At 33.0% G+C, this 17,376-nt stretch overlaps 1 long non-coding RNA gene across 1 annotated transcript in view; it reads right to left on the bottom strand.

Moving 5' to 3' along the window:
* Window positions 1-3,273: 3,273 nt before the first annotated feature.
* Window positions 3,274-17,376, bottom strand: part of LOC116423391 — a 55,709-nt gene continuing 41,606 nt past the window's right edge. Inside the window, exon 3 of the long non-coding RNA XR_004233989.1 lies at window positions 3,274-4,045. This is a non-coding gene — a long non-coding RNA (uncharacterized LOC116423391). The remainder of the gene's footprint in view (window positions 4,046-17,376) is intronic.

Below are 17,376 nucleotides of genomic sequence, written 5' to 3' on the forward strand. Positions count from 1 at the left end.
TACTTACCTGGTTCTTAATTTCCTTATTTGTAAAATGAGAGTGTTGAAATATATAAAGCAGTTAGGCAATATAATAAGTAGAGTAAGTAGAATAAGAAGCAACAAAATTCAAAGTGACTTGACCATGAGTAAGTCACTTATCCTTTCACAAATCTGATTTTCCTATCTGCAAAATTGGAGTAATAATTATTATGACCATCAAATGAGATGAAATTTGCAAAGTGCTTTGTAAACCTTAAATCCTAGATAAATAATGGTATAATCATCATTGTCATCCTGATTGTTCTCATAATTGTTAGTGTTGTTGCTCTTAGATAGTCCTTCCAACTATTAATCCATGGTCTGAAAAATCTACTTAGAAGGAGAAGAGTTGTCCAAAAATGAAAAATAAAGTATTCAATGCACAGAAAAGTCACAGCCTTATTTCATTTTGCAACCTTTGGTGAGAAAGAATATCCTAAAATACATGATTTGAATATATATTGTCTATTGAGTTTCTCTTCTCCTGTTGTCCAAGTGAGCACATTGTAGACCTGTCTGCTTTCCCTTCATTCAGAACACCAGATGGTTATGGAAGCACATAATGTACTATGAACCATTTACTCCTCCTACTCAAGATGTGTGCACACAAATCTCATGACAAAATTTCACTTAAACTGTCCTACCGCCAAGGCCTGTGTGTAATTAACCCAACATATGCCAACAAAATGATTGGAAAGGATTTTATTACAGCACAGACCAAGCTAAATACTCAATATTCTGATCACAGTAATATCCTTGGCCAGTTTGAAACTTGATTTCTTGCCACTAACCAAGAGGTTGCCGCTGGCAAGGACAATTTCAAACCAACATGAAAATGTGGACTTTGATTTTTTTCTTGTAAATATCCAAGCTAAATTGTAATAGTCTTAACCTATATACATATGTCCAAATAAAACCACATATAGTAGATACAATTGTATTTTTCAGCAGCTCTCACAATGATGTTGTCAAAATTCAACTCTGATTTTAAGTCTCCTTTAAAAAATCTAGCACCGTATAATTTCCTTTATATTGTAAATTGAGAAGGAAGATCAGTCCTTTTTAGCTTTTTTAAATGTTCTACATTGTACAATGCTAAAAGCTATATTATTCTAATTTTACCATTAAGATTTTGAATTATTTTTTAAAGATTAGATATTAAATTTGATTTTAATAGTTTGGATACTTAGACTCATGAGAACTTAGAGGTTATCCAACACTCTCATTTTACAAATGAGAAAACTAAGGACTTGTGAATTTAAGTGGCTTGCCCAAGGTCACATGAAAATAAGAGGATGAGCTAGGATTTTAATACAGAGCCCTTGACTCCAAATCTAGTATTAATCCTGGTGTACAGTATTGGCTACTATAAGATATTATGTTTATTAAAGTGTACTCTGTGTGTCCAATGACAACAATAATGATAATGATTACATTTCATACCATAAGTCAAAAAAAAAAAGCAAGACTGAAGTCTTTGAAATCTAATCAATGTTTTATTAAATCAAGGGATGAAGGGGATACTAATAGCTTGGTCTTTTCCAAACAAGATATAAGGAACAGTTAGCACACAAAAATAAGAACATTAAGAAGAAATTTACTGGTATCCTGAAATTGAACTTATTAGGACAATTAACACACATGTAAAATCATTCAGCATATACTGGAATTATAAAATGCATTATTATACATTTAGAAAGTATTTTCAAAAATGCATACAATTTATTTTTTTTCCTTGATCATGCTTTTTTTCCCTTTTTGATCTGATTTTTTTTCTTGAATATGGAAATATTTTTAAAAGCATCACATATATTTATATCAGGGTACTTGATATCTTGGGAGGAGATAAAAGAGGGAAGGAGAAACATGTGCCATACAATGTCTTAGAAAAATGAATATTGATAAATATTTTTACATGTATTTAGAAAAACAAGATATTGTTATTCATTTTTAAATGCATACAATATAAAAACAATAACAACATGGGATCCATTTCCCTGTTAATTTATACAAAAGTAATCACTTCCTCAAAAAGGAAAATTAATAGACATTCTTAGTACACATGATAAATATGTGAAAAACCTATAGAAATACTTTTGCAACAAAGACATCACTTCAGTGAGCCACAACAATATCTTATAATAAGTTTAACCACTAGATTAATGCAACTGAAAATTATTTACTTCTGAGAAGACACTATGAAATGAACAAGATCCAAAAAAGAATAAGAAAGCCTTCTGTGTTAGAGAGCTACACAAACTTAGACAACTTATGTTGATTAAAAAACAAAGAACAAATGGTTAAGTCATGTGAATTTGTAGAAATAGAAAGTATTATAATGTCAATCCAGGACCAGGAACTTCAAATCCAAATCTTGAAATGTACTTGAGAATTTTACAAATAAGCCACATTTGAAACAGATAATTATTCCATACTGAATGGATATTGACAACATTATCTAGACGTGACATTAATCCATAAACATTTTAAAACAGTGCTTTTAACAGTCATCATAACAAATTTAAAGGTAGTGCTACAAGGAACACTCATATACACAAAATCTTTCAAATTATAGATACTTAGAAGAAACAAAAGTTCTGTGGGAGGAAGATAATATACACAATATTCCTGTCATCTCCTATTGAAATTGTACTGAGGGTGCTCTTAGTGAGCTTTTGGGGGTGGATTTATAAGCTAATATTTTTTTCCAACTGCAGAAAAACGTTTTGGTCCTCTATTTGGTGGTATATAGCAAAGCTTCATAAATTAGGTGTCCCAACCCCATATGAGTTCACATAACTGAATGTAAGTGTTGTGAAATTATGATTTATTATCAGTAAATGTTTGATTTGCATACTTATTTTATATACCTACATATTCAGGATCATGTAAAAATTTCTTTCAGAGAAAAGGTTTTGCGGGTGGAAAAAGTTTAATGGAATACTAAATATATATATATATATATATATATATATATTCAAAGGGTAGTGTCTCATTATAAGAATATCCGTGTCTGAATTCCATCAAAAAGAATAAAAGCAAAATAATGAGGAAAAGGATAAAAGGCAGTTTTAATATTAACTATTAAAAATAGCAAGATAGTTTCTTATCCAAGGATCGTTTCAATCTGAATTCCATCTAAAACGAATCAGAGTAAGATTATTATTAATGTTTTACATTCAGAACTACATTTATTCCTTACAGCAACCTTGTAAAATAACTACTATCACCCCCATTTTAAAAATGAAGAAACTGAGTCAGGATATGTGATTTTTATGGCATTATAACTAAATGAACATGGAAATATAACTATAATATAGTAAGTGCCTGAGATAGGATGAAAACATTGGTCTTACTAACTCCAAGTTTAGCACTTCACCCATGAAATAACATATCTGGAAAATGTCTGCTGCTTTCACGAAAGACATTTCATCAACAAGCATTGAGCTAAGTGCTGTATTATTAAGAGTCATGTTAGTATCTTCAGAGAGGATGACCATGGATACAGCTGCTTCAATTTACCTAATCTTCAAGTAAAGAATAAATAGCACAGGGATGAATTGGGGTTGGTCTGTGTGGTCTTTTCCAAAAACATATTCATAACCATTTCCATTCTGATCTACTATAAGGCTTAAAAAAAATCCCCAAAGCATTTTCATTTATTTTTTTATTTTATTAAAAAGAAGAGGAGAATGAAAGAAGCAATCATCAAATATACAGTAATGATTTATAAGTATTTCTAGAGAGGCAGAAGCATTGTGTGCCTGGAGTGAGCACTTAAGGAGTGGATGCTGCCGTTTTCCATGGAGCCATTTCTGCACCAGGGAATTCTCTTCTCTAGGCTGTTACATGCATTGTTATTCATGTAGCATTTATATGCAGGTTGAGTATTTCTGTAAGACATCCAGAGAACAACTTCCAGGTGAGACGTTTTCAGCAGAACTCTTACCGCCTGACTCACCCCATCCAGGGTTCTCTTAGGCTTGGATTGGTACAGCTGTTAACTGTGGAATGCACAGAGACCCTAGGGAGAAATAGCAACAAACACTTCAATTCTCCCCAAAAATGCAATTGGTAATGTGAAATATAAAAAATTGTTAATGCTTCTAAAATCCTCACACACAGTATTGTATCCCATATAGCAATTCTCCATTCAACAACAAAAAATGTATTGTCAATTCAGTCTAGTGCATGTTTTTCTTTTTTAAAAACATTAAAGTACTGATGACATCTATTTTGAACTCTACTACTTGCCAACTTCAATTTCTAGTCAGGACATACTAGAGAGGGAAAAAAGGTGAAATGGATTTAATTTAACTTTGGTAGGTCACCATAATTTCTTTTTTTTACTCTCAGAGATGTAACTAGGGTAGGAAATCTGGGGCTTCATCCTACATGACACAGAATTTAGTGGGTACTGACAGGACTTGCAGTCCATCAGGCCATAAGCAGCAAACCTTAGTACTTAGTGTGTAAGCATAATTTATTAAAATATGAAGCTCGAAGATGGTGGGCTGGAACAAACTACCCTGTTATGTCCCCCACCTCCATCTCCATCTCTAATGAGAGATGGAGTGTGTATATGTGTGTGTGTGTGTGTGTGTGTGTGTGTGTTTTCCCCAAATAGTTTGTGGCATTTGTCTTTAGCATACAAATTCCTAGTTACAGCTTAGAGAGCTCTAATTCTTAGGCACTATTGCACTGATTCCTTGACCCAATTAACTCATTAAACTTTATTTGTCCCACTGTATGCCCTATTTCCTTACTCTATTCAAGGCAAGAGTTATTTTGTATTTCAAAATTTCATAGTATTTGTGTTCCTACCTACAAATATCTATCCCTTCCATCAGCACAAATTACAGTATATCTATGTTTTTTCACCTGATAAGATTCATAAATTGCCCAGATCAACCCAAGAGACTGGAGAACTTCCTCTGTTTTTTTTGTTGTTATTGTTGCTGTTGCTGTTATTGTTGTACATGTCATTGTCATTTGCTTTATGGATATGAAAAAAACTCAGAATACCTATTTTCACTTTTGCTTCATTACCAGCCTCATATCCCTTGTCCTTAGTTTTTATGTCATTTCCTATATTCAAGTCAACATGGATAATATTGGAATATACTAAGTGTTCCATTAGTATACAAGTTTATGGAGGACGGGGGCAGTTTCTATAATTAATTATCAATCAGACCTCAGCACAGTGTCTGTCATATAGCAAACACTTTTTAAAAAGTATGTTGATTATTTTTAAAATATACAGAAACCTACCTGAATGCATCATGTGTCTTTCCATTGTGGTTTGAATCTGGAAATTTTGATTCTTCTGAGATTGTAATATCCCATGATTTACAGTCAGGGAAATCTTGATGTTTTCAAGATAGGCGATCTCAGCATACCAAACAACTTGAGATTGAAAGCACATTCTGATTTCCCATGTCTCTCCCTCATCTTCTCCCACTCCCTCTTTCACTCCCCTCTCTCCCCATTTCCCCCTCCTCCCCCTCTCTCATTCAAATTTGGGACCAGCTCCATTTGCATCTTGAATCTCTTTTCAAATTGTATATACTGATAGAAAGGGAATGTGGCAAAGGACAGTGAGATTGGGGTCAGGAAGACCTATGTTTAAATCCCTCCTCTATGATCCTGGTGGCACAATGGATAGAATATCAGTCTTGAGCTCAAGAACCCTCATCTTCCTAGGTTCGAATATAACTTCAGACATTTACTAGCATTGTGGCCCTCGGCATGTCATTTAACCCTGTTTGCCTCAATTTCCTCATTTGTAAAATGAGCTATAGAAGAAAATAGCAAACTACTTCAATATTTTTGTCAAGAAAATCTCAAATGGGAGGAAGAAAAGTTGGACAGGACTAAAAATGACTCTCTAACAACAACAAAACATAACCCTTAGCATTGCTGAACCTGGGTTCCCTCACCTGCAAAATGGGCTTTATAGTAGTAATTATCTCAAAAGTAATTGTAAAGCTCAAATGAGTTAATATATATATGAGGTACTTAGTTAATCTAATATAGTATATAAATTTTAGCTACTATTGTTATCACGACAGACTTATGTATGGGTCTATCACACTGGGTCATAATCTTGGCAATAGACATTCTTCAACCCTTTGCTTTCTTTTGGTTCCTTTATTAAGCCAAGCTCTCATGAGGGTCAATCATCACACAAGTAATCAGGAGGACCTTTAGTCTTGTGAGGTGTGCTACAATTAGCACACAGTACCTGGCACATTTTATACTCTGGAGGGAATTCCTCTTTTAGTTGGTCTCTGTACAGTTTATCATCTATACATGACAGTGGCAAATTCCTTTGGGTACTCTAAGTCTACTTGTTTAATACTTTGTGTAATGCTGATATACAGAGTATCACTTAACAAAATGTTCTCTGTAGTCCCATCTATCATGTATTCTAGTATGATCTTCACATGGGCACGGGAGACATTTAGTTGGATGAGAGCCTTCAAGACTAAATTTTGTTCCAATAAATCAAATGTTTTGAATAGCACTGACATTTATGTAACACTAAAGTTTACCAAGCTTTCTCTTTCTCTCTCTCTCTCTCCCCCTCTCTCATATATATATATATATATATATGTGTGTGTGTGTGTGTGTGTGTGTGTCTGTATTTACATATATATGTATGTATAAGCATACATGCATATATGTGTGTTTGTTTATACACATCAAATCATTGGATCTTCATATCTGTAATGTAAGAAAATATTTAAGATATTTTCATTTAAAAAATGAGGCCCAGAAAGTACTTGTCTATGATCCCATAGCTGATAAATTTCACATGTAGGATCCACATTCAACTCTCACGTCCAATATGCTTTCCATACTAGTAAGTCAAAAAAATAAAATAAACACATAAGAAATACCGCAAGCCTAACATTTCAAGATTTGGGAAAAGTATTTAATAAGGTCTACCATGATATATTTATGTACAAGACAGAAAAATGTGTGTTTAACCATACTATGTTTTGTATTATATATATTGTTCACTATATTTTATTAAGTTAAGTAGCCATCACCAAAATATTTTGATTAATGAATAAATGACATTTTGGAAGAATGTATGCTGTCCTTGAGTCACTCTTAGCCAACATTTTATAAGCAATTAAAAACATAGATGTTATCCTTAAAGAGATGAAATGAAGTGTTGGAAAGAACCAGGATTCAAAAAAATTATTACTAACTAAAACTATGGACTCAAACCTATCAAATTTACCAACAAACTAACATGTTTAAGTCCAACAAGTCAATTACAAAAGGATAATATGGGACAGAACTATCTCAATAGCTGTTCATGTGAAAAAATGCTTGGGGATTTTAGTGAGTTATCAATGCAGTGAATACCAATGGTGTGACATGAATAAACAATACAAATTAAAAAAACTAATTCAATGGGTTTTCAATGGTCAGGTCCACTTAAAGAGGGCAATCAGAATACTGAGAAGTCTTATGTCAAGTGAACAATAATTGATAGAACTTGAGGAACAGCCTGGGAAATAGGATCATTAAAAACATGATAGATGTCTTTGTATATCTGAAAAAAAAATTTTTTTTAAATGAGAGAGCTGTGTTTTTGCAGATTTTACAATGGATAATCAATAGAGGAAAGTTTCAGGGAGGAAGATTTTGCTTCATTATAAGGAAGAACTTTCTAATGACTAAAGAGGCAATATGGAGGAGTAGATGATATGGAAGTGTAGAACAGTTAGGTTTAAAATCCCCTTTTGATCTTTGCTAATCCTGTCACTTGAGGCAGTGGCTTAGCCTTTATAATTCAGACAATTCCATAGGATTTACTTACTAAGGCAGGGATTTCCAACCTGTTTAAGTCCCCAAACTGCCCCTCTTCATTCAATTTCAGAGGAACTAAATGATATATTACTATACATACATATATATGATTAATTTCAATAGGGCAATATATTTTTTTAATGGCAATACAGTTCTTTACCAAAAATTCTACATATCTTTTTTGAAAAGTTTCTCATACTCCTTGGGAATAAATTTATCCTGAACTAAGGCATCAATGGTTCTACAACTGTGATAGTGAAGGAAGTTTCTAAATCCACTATACTTCCAAAAGCACACAGCCTTCTTATCTGTCCAATGACTATTCAATAATAGAGTAGAATGCTTCCAATAGTAGTAAATTCTCCATCACTGAAAATGTTCAAGCTGTGGTAAATAAAAATCTTCCAGAAATGTTATAATGGGGATATCTACATTGGATAGGATTTTGAACTAGTTTTCTTTTAATTCTTTAATTCTATCAAAGTATGCTTAAACTGATGAAGAAAAAAAAAAAAGCAAGCACATATTTAAATGTATACCAGTAAAGCACTTGTGCATGCCTTGTTTCTCTAAATAAGCAATTTAGAATCTCTGTGAATGACTGCACATTTAGGTCATGTCTGCATGAGAGGAAACTTTCTGCTAGAGTAAACTGGTAAATAAGAGCCCTTTCATTATCCTTGACAGGGATGCAGTGATGGCTACACGAAGTCATGGAATTTTATCTAAATTGGATGTGGGTTTTGGGAAGTGGGGAAAGGAGCTGATTTTGCTGACCTTATTGGACTCCATCCTACATAGTGCTTGTTTCAGGGCCAAGACATAACACCTATATTAAAGGACTACGAAGTTATTTCATTTCCTTAGTGTACATAACATCCATTTCAAGGAATTTAAAAGGATCATTGATTGAAGGTTGGGAAAACTTCATATATAGCAGTCTCTTCATTTTGCAAATAAGGAAACTGAAGACTAGTAAAGGTTTATTCAAGGTTACATTAGTAGTAAATATCTGAAGCAGAATTTGAATACAGGTTCTTTGATTCCTGAGCCTTTCTTTTTCCTTCCTTCTTCTTTCTTTCTTTCTTTCTTCCTTCCTTCCTTCCTTCCTTCCTTCCTTCCTTCCTTCCTTCCTTCCTTCCTTCCTTCCTTCCTTTCTTTTTTTCTTTTTTAACTGAACCAAGAATAAAAACTTGATTTGCTTCTTTTAGTTAAATGAAAGATCCTTGATGGCCAAGATTTCTTTTTTTTTTTTGTCTTTATATCTATAGTGCCTTATATTGTTGGTCTTTGTTTTTTTTTTAAATTTATTTTATTTGCAAAAACAGAGTAAGAAAAAAAGAATAACAGAAAAGAAATATAAAACAAAATAAAACAAAACAAAAGAGAACATTGTATGTGCCCAACAGAACGTCAGGAAGGAATCAAAATATGTAACAACAAATTACCAGCTCAAGAAAGTATATAAGTAGAAGAAATTATATTCATGAATATCCATTTTTCTTTACTTCCTTATAAATTGTTCTTTGGTTCTCTGCTGTGCACCTTATTTACTTTATTCTTTTTTTCCCCTTTCATCCCTCCTACCTCCCCCAAGCAAACTACAGTTAAGAAAAGATATTTATGTATACATATATAGATATGTACACCTATTAACACCCCTCTCACACACATGTCTTTCTTATCCCTGCTGCCTCTTTAATTAAATTTTACTGTATAACTTGCCTTGTTATTAGTTAACCTCCCCCACCCAAGAATTACATCCTTGTCTTCTTTCCTCACCCTTTGCTTCACCTCTCTCTCTTACCTTATTTCTTTTTACATTTTGGAGGTGCTTTACCCTTCATGGTATATATGTAGTATTGCCTATTGAACCCTTTTCCGATGTGAGTAGGTTTTTAGAACTACAGGCCCTTATCCCACTTCTAATACCTTTTTGTCTATTCTTCTGTACCTCATTTGTATAATATGATTACTATTTTACCTTAACTCTGACAATCTTTCGTTTAATCTACTTTATTTTTGATGTGAATCTTAAACATAAAGTATACATATATACATATATAAAATATATAAACATTTTTCCATGTTAAATTCCTTTAAACTGATCTTTTATATTGCCTCTTATATGCTAAATTTTCTATTAAGTTTGGATTTGATTGATAGAAAATCCTGAAAATGTGCAAGTTTATTGAAGGTTCATTTTTTCCCATTGAAAATTATAGATAATTGATATTTTTGTGTCTTTTTAAAATCAAAAACATCTTTTGAGGAGGACCAATGACATCTTGAGGTGATGTCTTAACTAGCATGTGAATTGGATTTAAGTGAAGCAGAATTACACAGTCATCAGTCTCATTCTCTCTTCCTGAAACATTGAATTCCAGTAGAAGGGCAAAAATCAGAATGACTGATGATGGCTCTGGATACAGTGGATGGTGTCTGCAATTCTTGAACAAGTCTAGGCACTCCACAGTATGGCTATTGGAATAAATTATTCTCAACCTTTCATTTATCCTCAGTTTTCACATGCATGTGATAAACACCTCCACAATTCACCAACAACTCTGAGGTCTGTTGATTACCCTCAAGCTGGTTTATCTATCATGTTTGCCAAGTTGGTTTACTTGACTGTGTCCACTGCACATACTATAATTTCTTTTTTTGTTTTTTTTTTCTTTTTCTTTTTTGAATTAACTCATTTTAACACACATTGCTTTATGAATCATATTGGGAGAGAAAAATCAGAGCAAAAAGAAAAAACCATGGGACAGATAAAAAACAGAAAAAAAGAAGTACACATTAGCATGTGTTAATTTACATTCAGTCTCCTTAGTTTTTGTTTTTGTTTTTCTGGATGCAGATGGCATTTTCTATCCAAAATCTATTGGGATTGCTTTATATCACTGAACTACTGAGTAAAACCAAATCTTTCATAGTTTATTATAGCAAATTCTTGCTGGTATTGTGTACAATGTATTCCTGGTTCTTCTTGTTTTGCTTAGCATCAGTTGATATAAATCTTTACAGGCCTTTCTAAAATCATCTTGTTTATCATTTTTATAAAACAATAATATTCCATTACCTTCATATACCACAACTTGTTCAGCCATTCCCCAATTAATATGCAGCTATTCATTTTCCAATTCTTTGCTACCACAAAAAGAATTGCTACAAACATTTTTGTACACAAACATTTTCCTTCCTTTATGATTTCCTTGGGATACAGACCCAGTAATGGCACTGCTGGGTCAAAGGGTATGCACAATTTTATAGCCTATTGGGAAGAGTTCCAGATTGTTCCCCACAATGGAGGGATAATTTCACAACTCCACCAACAATACAGTAGTGTCCCAGAATTCTCACATCCTCTCTAGCATTTATCATTATATTTTCCTGTCATCTTAGCCAATCTGAGAGGTATGAGGTGGGATCTCAGAGTTGTTTTAATTTGCATTTCTCTAATCAATACTGATTTAGAGCATTTTTTCATATAACTATAGATGCTTTTAATTTCTTCATCTGAAAATTGTTTGTTCATATCCTTTGACCATTTATCAAGTGGGGAATGACTTATATTCTTATAAATTTGAGACAATTCTTTATATATTTTAGAAATGAGACCATTATCAGAAATATTGACTGTAAAGAGTTTTTTCCAGCTTTGTGTTTCCATTTTAATTTTTTTCTCTTGATTTTCTTTGTGTAAAAACTTTAATTTAATGTAATCAAAATTGTCCATCATGCTTTTCCTAATGTTCTCTAGTTCTTCTTTGGTTATAAATTTCTCCCTTCTCCAAAGATCATATATTCATTTTGACCTTAATTTGGTATGGGGTATGACATGTCATGTAGGTGTATGCCGAGTTACTGATATATTATTTTCCAGTTATCCCAACAATTTTTGTCAAGTAATGAGTTCCTATTCCAGAAACTGAAGTTTGGGGATTTATTAAGCACTAGATTGCTTGTGTCAAGTATATCTAATCTATTCACCACTCTATTTCTTAGCCAATACCAAATGGGTTTTGGTTTTGATGACTGCTGCTTCACAAACATGCTATAATTTCTTGGAACCACGGGTGAGAACTAGGTGAATCAGGGTGACACCAAAAAGTATCCTGAAAAGAGATAACCTTGAAAAGGGCTTGATAAACCCGCATATCAGAGCTGCTAGTCCTCCTGAGCACCCTGCACAACATACAGAAAGTTTTCTGGGGAAAAGAATAGGAAGGAATACTGAGCAGTGATTTTAATGGTATAAGGAATTTCCAGTGAAGAAATTCCATCTACAAATAGATCTCTAACAAATCTGCAACTTAAGAGTTTTTGAGAGTTGCTTGGGACACTGAGAAAGCAAAGTGATATTTCCAGAGTCACATAATCAGTCAGCAAGAGGCAAAAGTCAAACTTAAGTTTTTTCAACTTCAAATCCAGTTTTTCAATCTGCCTTCTACTTTACTTATTATAAGCATATGATAAATGTTTGTTAAATGAAGGTTTACTTTATGTTATTTCTATAACTGCATAATAAATTAAAATGGGATATCGTTATATAAGGGAAAAAAGATCTGTCAATGTGCATTTATTAAATATTTATGTGCTAGGTACATACAAGCAGAAAAGGACTTTCATTCTAATGAAGAAGACAACATATAAAAGGGAGGTAGAATGAAAGAAGATATCTAGCTCAGGGAATCAATTTAGAAGTTCCCAATGCAAATAACAAATAGTCTTTTGGATAGAAAAACATATTGTCCCTCAGGCTGGGTTAGTCATATGTGTATTCAGGGACAAATCATTAATTAAAAGTCTGATTTTAGAACTATCTAGCCCCTTTCCCAAAGATATATATCTTCCAATTATATGTTATAGTGCCTGAAAATCAATTAGTAAGGATTAATTCATTTAGGTTAAGCATTACCCTCTATACGGTCTTTTGTCTAAAGGCAAATAGTCCTGGAAGGAGAAAAAGTCATTTACATCTTACTGTGAATTACTGTATAAAAATCTGCCAAAGACTAACATATCTTGAGTGGGTGAAGTGCTTGAGTTGGCAGAAGTACTGTATAGGAATAGGAAATAGAAAAAAATGCCTGTGGTAAATTTTTCTTCATATTTCCACAGAGGACCAACCCTGAACCTATTACTGGTCAATTTGTCTTATATTATAAACTCATCTATTCCTTTAAATCCCCAAAGGAATAATAATCACTGCCATTTATATAAAGCATTAAAATTCACAAAGTGCTTTACATGTATTATCTCATGTAAGCATCATTACAATCTGCAAAGTAGATGTAAATATCCCCATTTTATAGATGTTGACACTGAGATTCAGAGATACAGTGATTTGTCAAAGGTCACACAACCAGTAGATGTGAGAGGGAGGATTCCATCTGTGAACTTCTTGGCTCCAAGTCCACATATTTGTCCCATTACATTATACCACAAGAATTACAATATTTCATAGATCTCACTTGGCTATGAAAACTGACTTTTCATTCATTTTTTTAAATGACATTATTGCATTATATATAACCATATAAGTAAGACCCTTTTCTAGAGTACTGATTATATAAAAACAGCTGATTTCACAAAGGTAATGATTACATAAAAAATTCTTTATTTCAGTAAGGTCAATTGCAATATCCTAAATTTGCTACTAGGCCTTGCAATCTGCAGACATACTACATAAGAATAGTAAAAAAATAAAATAATGTAAATTTTACTAGAAATTTCTGCTTGAAGTCCTAACCTATATTTCTTGAGAATAGAAGACAGCCCCAGAAATGACCAATTTACTAAAATGGGTTATTAAGGTAGAGAGTAACCTATCTGACTCATGCTACATTGAAATGATCTTTATTTTAAGGTAGAAATCTCATTTCTGTTTCAGTTCATGGAAATCAAATGAATTTCCACTAGACAGTCTACCTCAGCTGTGTTATTTAGGGAGCATCCCTTGCTATAAGCTACAAATACTGCTGAAAACTGTAACCCTTGTATTAAAGGGAAAATGATCCCATAAAAATAGACACAATAGAACTGATTCAACCAGTCTGGAGAACAATTTGGAACTATGCCTAAAGGGCAATCAAACTCTTCATATCTTTTGATCCAACAATGTCTTTAATGGGGCTGTATTGCAAAGAGATCATAAAAGGGGGGAAAAACTCACATGTGCAAAAATGTTTGTAGCAACCATTTTTGTAGTTGCAAGAGACTGGAAACTGACTGAACTTGGAGTTTGGTTGGAGAATAACTGAATAAGTTATGGTATATGAATATTATGGAATATTATTTTTCTAAAAGAAACAATCAGCAGGATAATTTCAAAGAGGCTTGGAGAAACTTACAGGAACTGATGCTAAGTGAAGGGAGTAGAACCAAGAGAATATTGTACACAGCAACAAGAAGATTATACAATGATCAATTCTAATAGATGTGGCTCTTTTCAATAGCAAGGTGATTTAGGCCACTTCCAATGATCTTGTCATGAAGAGAGTCATCTGCACCCAGAGGACTGTAGGAACTGAGTGTGGTTCACAACATAGTATTTCCATTTTTTATTTTTGTTTGCTTGCATTTTATTTTCTTTCTCATTTTTTCTTTTTTGATCTGATTTTTCTTGTGCAGCATGATATTGTGGAAATGGAACAACTTTTGGAACAAAAACTTTTGGAACAAAAAATTTTTTACAAGGGTCAATGTTGAAAAATTATCTACCCATGTGTTTTGAAAATAAAAAGCTTTAATACAAAAGATTGTTTTTTTTAAAGAATCTTTAAAATGAAGATAATACTGCAATCAAGCAAAACAAATACTAATATTTTATGTGATTGAATGAATTTTTATTATTTCCATAGCTTTTATTTCCCAGTATAACACCATGAAATTCCTCAATAATAACTTGATTTTGTTAAATTGCTGAACCTTTAGAAATGATTTCAAAGAACATATTTGTAAATGCTATAACTAAGTAACAGCTTTTGTTCATATAGCCGTTAAAACAATGAAAATATGTGCCTGGCATATATGATATAGAAATTCTCACAATGCTGCAAGGTAGATAGCATTATTATCCTCCATTATACAGCTGAATAAACAAAGGCTCTCAGAAGAGAAAGAATTTTTTTCCAGATTATGCAGTTAATATAGTTGACTCATGACTAAAATCCAGATCTTGAAGTCTAATGACTTTTCATTGAATCAAGGTGCCTATTATTACTAATCAGTGTTCCTCTGAGAGAAGTAAATTAGGACTACAAATTAGAAAAAAAGTCTAACTATTCCCAGCATAACTTTTCAAAATAACAGAATGAGCTTATGGCAGTTCAGTGTCCTCATTATATGCTGTTCAAACATGCAAAAAAATGTTTATCAAAACTAACAGATTGTGTTTGTGCCTGTGCTTAGTTTTTTCTACCAAGACTAATTTGTTGAATTGTTAATACCATTTTGAAGTGGTTTAAAAATAATTTTTAAAAAATCTTACCAGTAAGAACAGGCTAAGGAACCATCAGAATTAGAAATGGTATATTGCATCACTGCATTCCATCTCTGCTAATTTGCTGATCACTCTATTCAGCATATACATATTAAGTTTTTGGCATGTGTATTGTGTTGATGTATGAGTAAACATCAGTTGGATAAAATCCCATAATTGATATGGCATGGCCTACAACATGCTAATATATATGCCTACTACCAGTTACCCTTCAATGACAACTGACTCACTTGAGTTGCAAAATTACATTATTTCACAATTGGAAGGCAGTAAATAAGCATCTACTAATCATTTACTGTGCACTCTGACTGCTAAGTTCTGAAGATAAAAAAAAAAGCTAAAAGCATCAATAACTGAAAAAAAATAGTCCTATAGCCTTCTCACCTTGGAAAACTCTTCACCCTACATACCTGTGATTTCTTATTCTTATTAGTCAATTATATAACCTCCATTTTATCTTTTTTTAATGGAATTTTATTTTTCCAAACACATGCAAAGACATTTTCCAACATTCACATTTGCAAAATCTTGTGTTCCAATTTTTTCTCTCTCCCTTCTCCTACCCCCTCTCCAAGATAGCAAGCAATACTAAATGTGTTAAACATGCAATTCATCATGCTGCACAACAAAGCCAAAAGAGTAAAAAACCACAACAAAGAAAAAGCAAGCAAACAATAAAAGTGAAAATACTATGGTTTGATCTACATTCAGTCTCCATAATTCTCTCTCTGAATGCAGCTGGCACTTTCCATCCCAAGTCTATTGAATTGTCCTGAATTACCTCATTGTTGAAAAGAACCAAGTACATCACAATTGATCATCACCTAATCTTATTGTTACTGTATACAACATTTTCTTGGTTCTGCTCACTTTACTTAGCATCAATTCATATGTCTTTCCAGGCTTTTCTGAAACCAACCTGCTCATCATTTCTTATAGAACAATGATATTCCATTACATTCATATACCATAAGTCATTTAGCCATTCCCCAATCATCCATTCAATTTCTAGTTTCTTTGCCACTACAAAAAAGGCTGCTACAAACATTTTTGCACATATGACTCTTTTTCCCTCTTTTATCATCTCTTTGGGATTTGTGCCCAGAACAGAAACAGCTGAATCAGAGGTATACACAGTTTTATGCCCTTTGGACATAGTTCCAAATTGTACAGAATAATATAACCTTCATTTTAATAAAAGGTCCAGGTCTATGATGACTTTTTTCCTGTTCTATGGCTTTTTCCTCTTATGTATTATTTTCTTTCATGAGAATGTAAAATCCTTGAAGGCAGGAACTTTTTTTGCTTCTATTTGTATTCTCTCTATTTAGGACTGTATCTGGTCCTCATCCTAGAGGAAGAGAGTGTGATGAGACAATAGCACCCAGGATCTAAACTTTGAGTGAACTAGGACTTAGAGGACAGGAGAAGGATGATGATTCAGCAAAGGAGTCTGAGAGCAATGATAGAATGGTAGATTGGAGTTAGGAAGATCTGAGTTGAATTCTATTTATCCACATCCCATGCTGTAAACTTTAGGCCCTATGGCTCTGAAAAACGGACATGGATTTTGGTCTCTTCCATTTGTCCTTTTCAGTTCTATGGGAGGAGGCAGTAGAATATCCAGACCTGAAAACTGGAGTCATGAAAACTTTAGAGGCAGTATTCCATGCTGATTGTTTTTGCTAGGTTAGCAGTAAAGTCCTAGAAGCCACACAAGTCCAAAGAGGCTTAGAACTTGGAACATGGTGAGACTGATGCTACACAGGAAATGCTACACAGAGCTTATTTTTATTAAGCAATAAATGAACTTCTTTCCTCTTCCCATTGATTGAGGTTTTTAAGGGAGGATTATAGCTACTTCATATGTTGGGGGGGAGGGGCTGTGTTTTAAAATTTGTTCTCGATAAATCTTCAAAGTAAATATTCTTTTATAAAAGCTAAGCTGAGTATTAAGTACCTAAGTGGAATTGGGATGCAGGATATCCCTAAAATTGGGGAAACATCATTTATGGAAA

Source organism: Sarcophilus harrisii, chromosome 4 (assembly GCF_902635505.1).
Source record: "Sarcophilus harrisii chromosome 4, mSarHar1.11, whole genome shotgun sequence".
NCBI classification, from domain to species: Eukaryota; Metazoa; Chordata; class Mammalia; order Dasyuromorphia; family Dasyuridae; genus Sarcophilus; species Sarcophilus harrisii.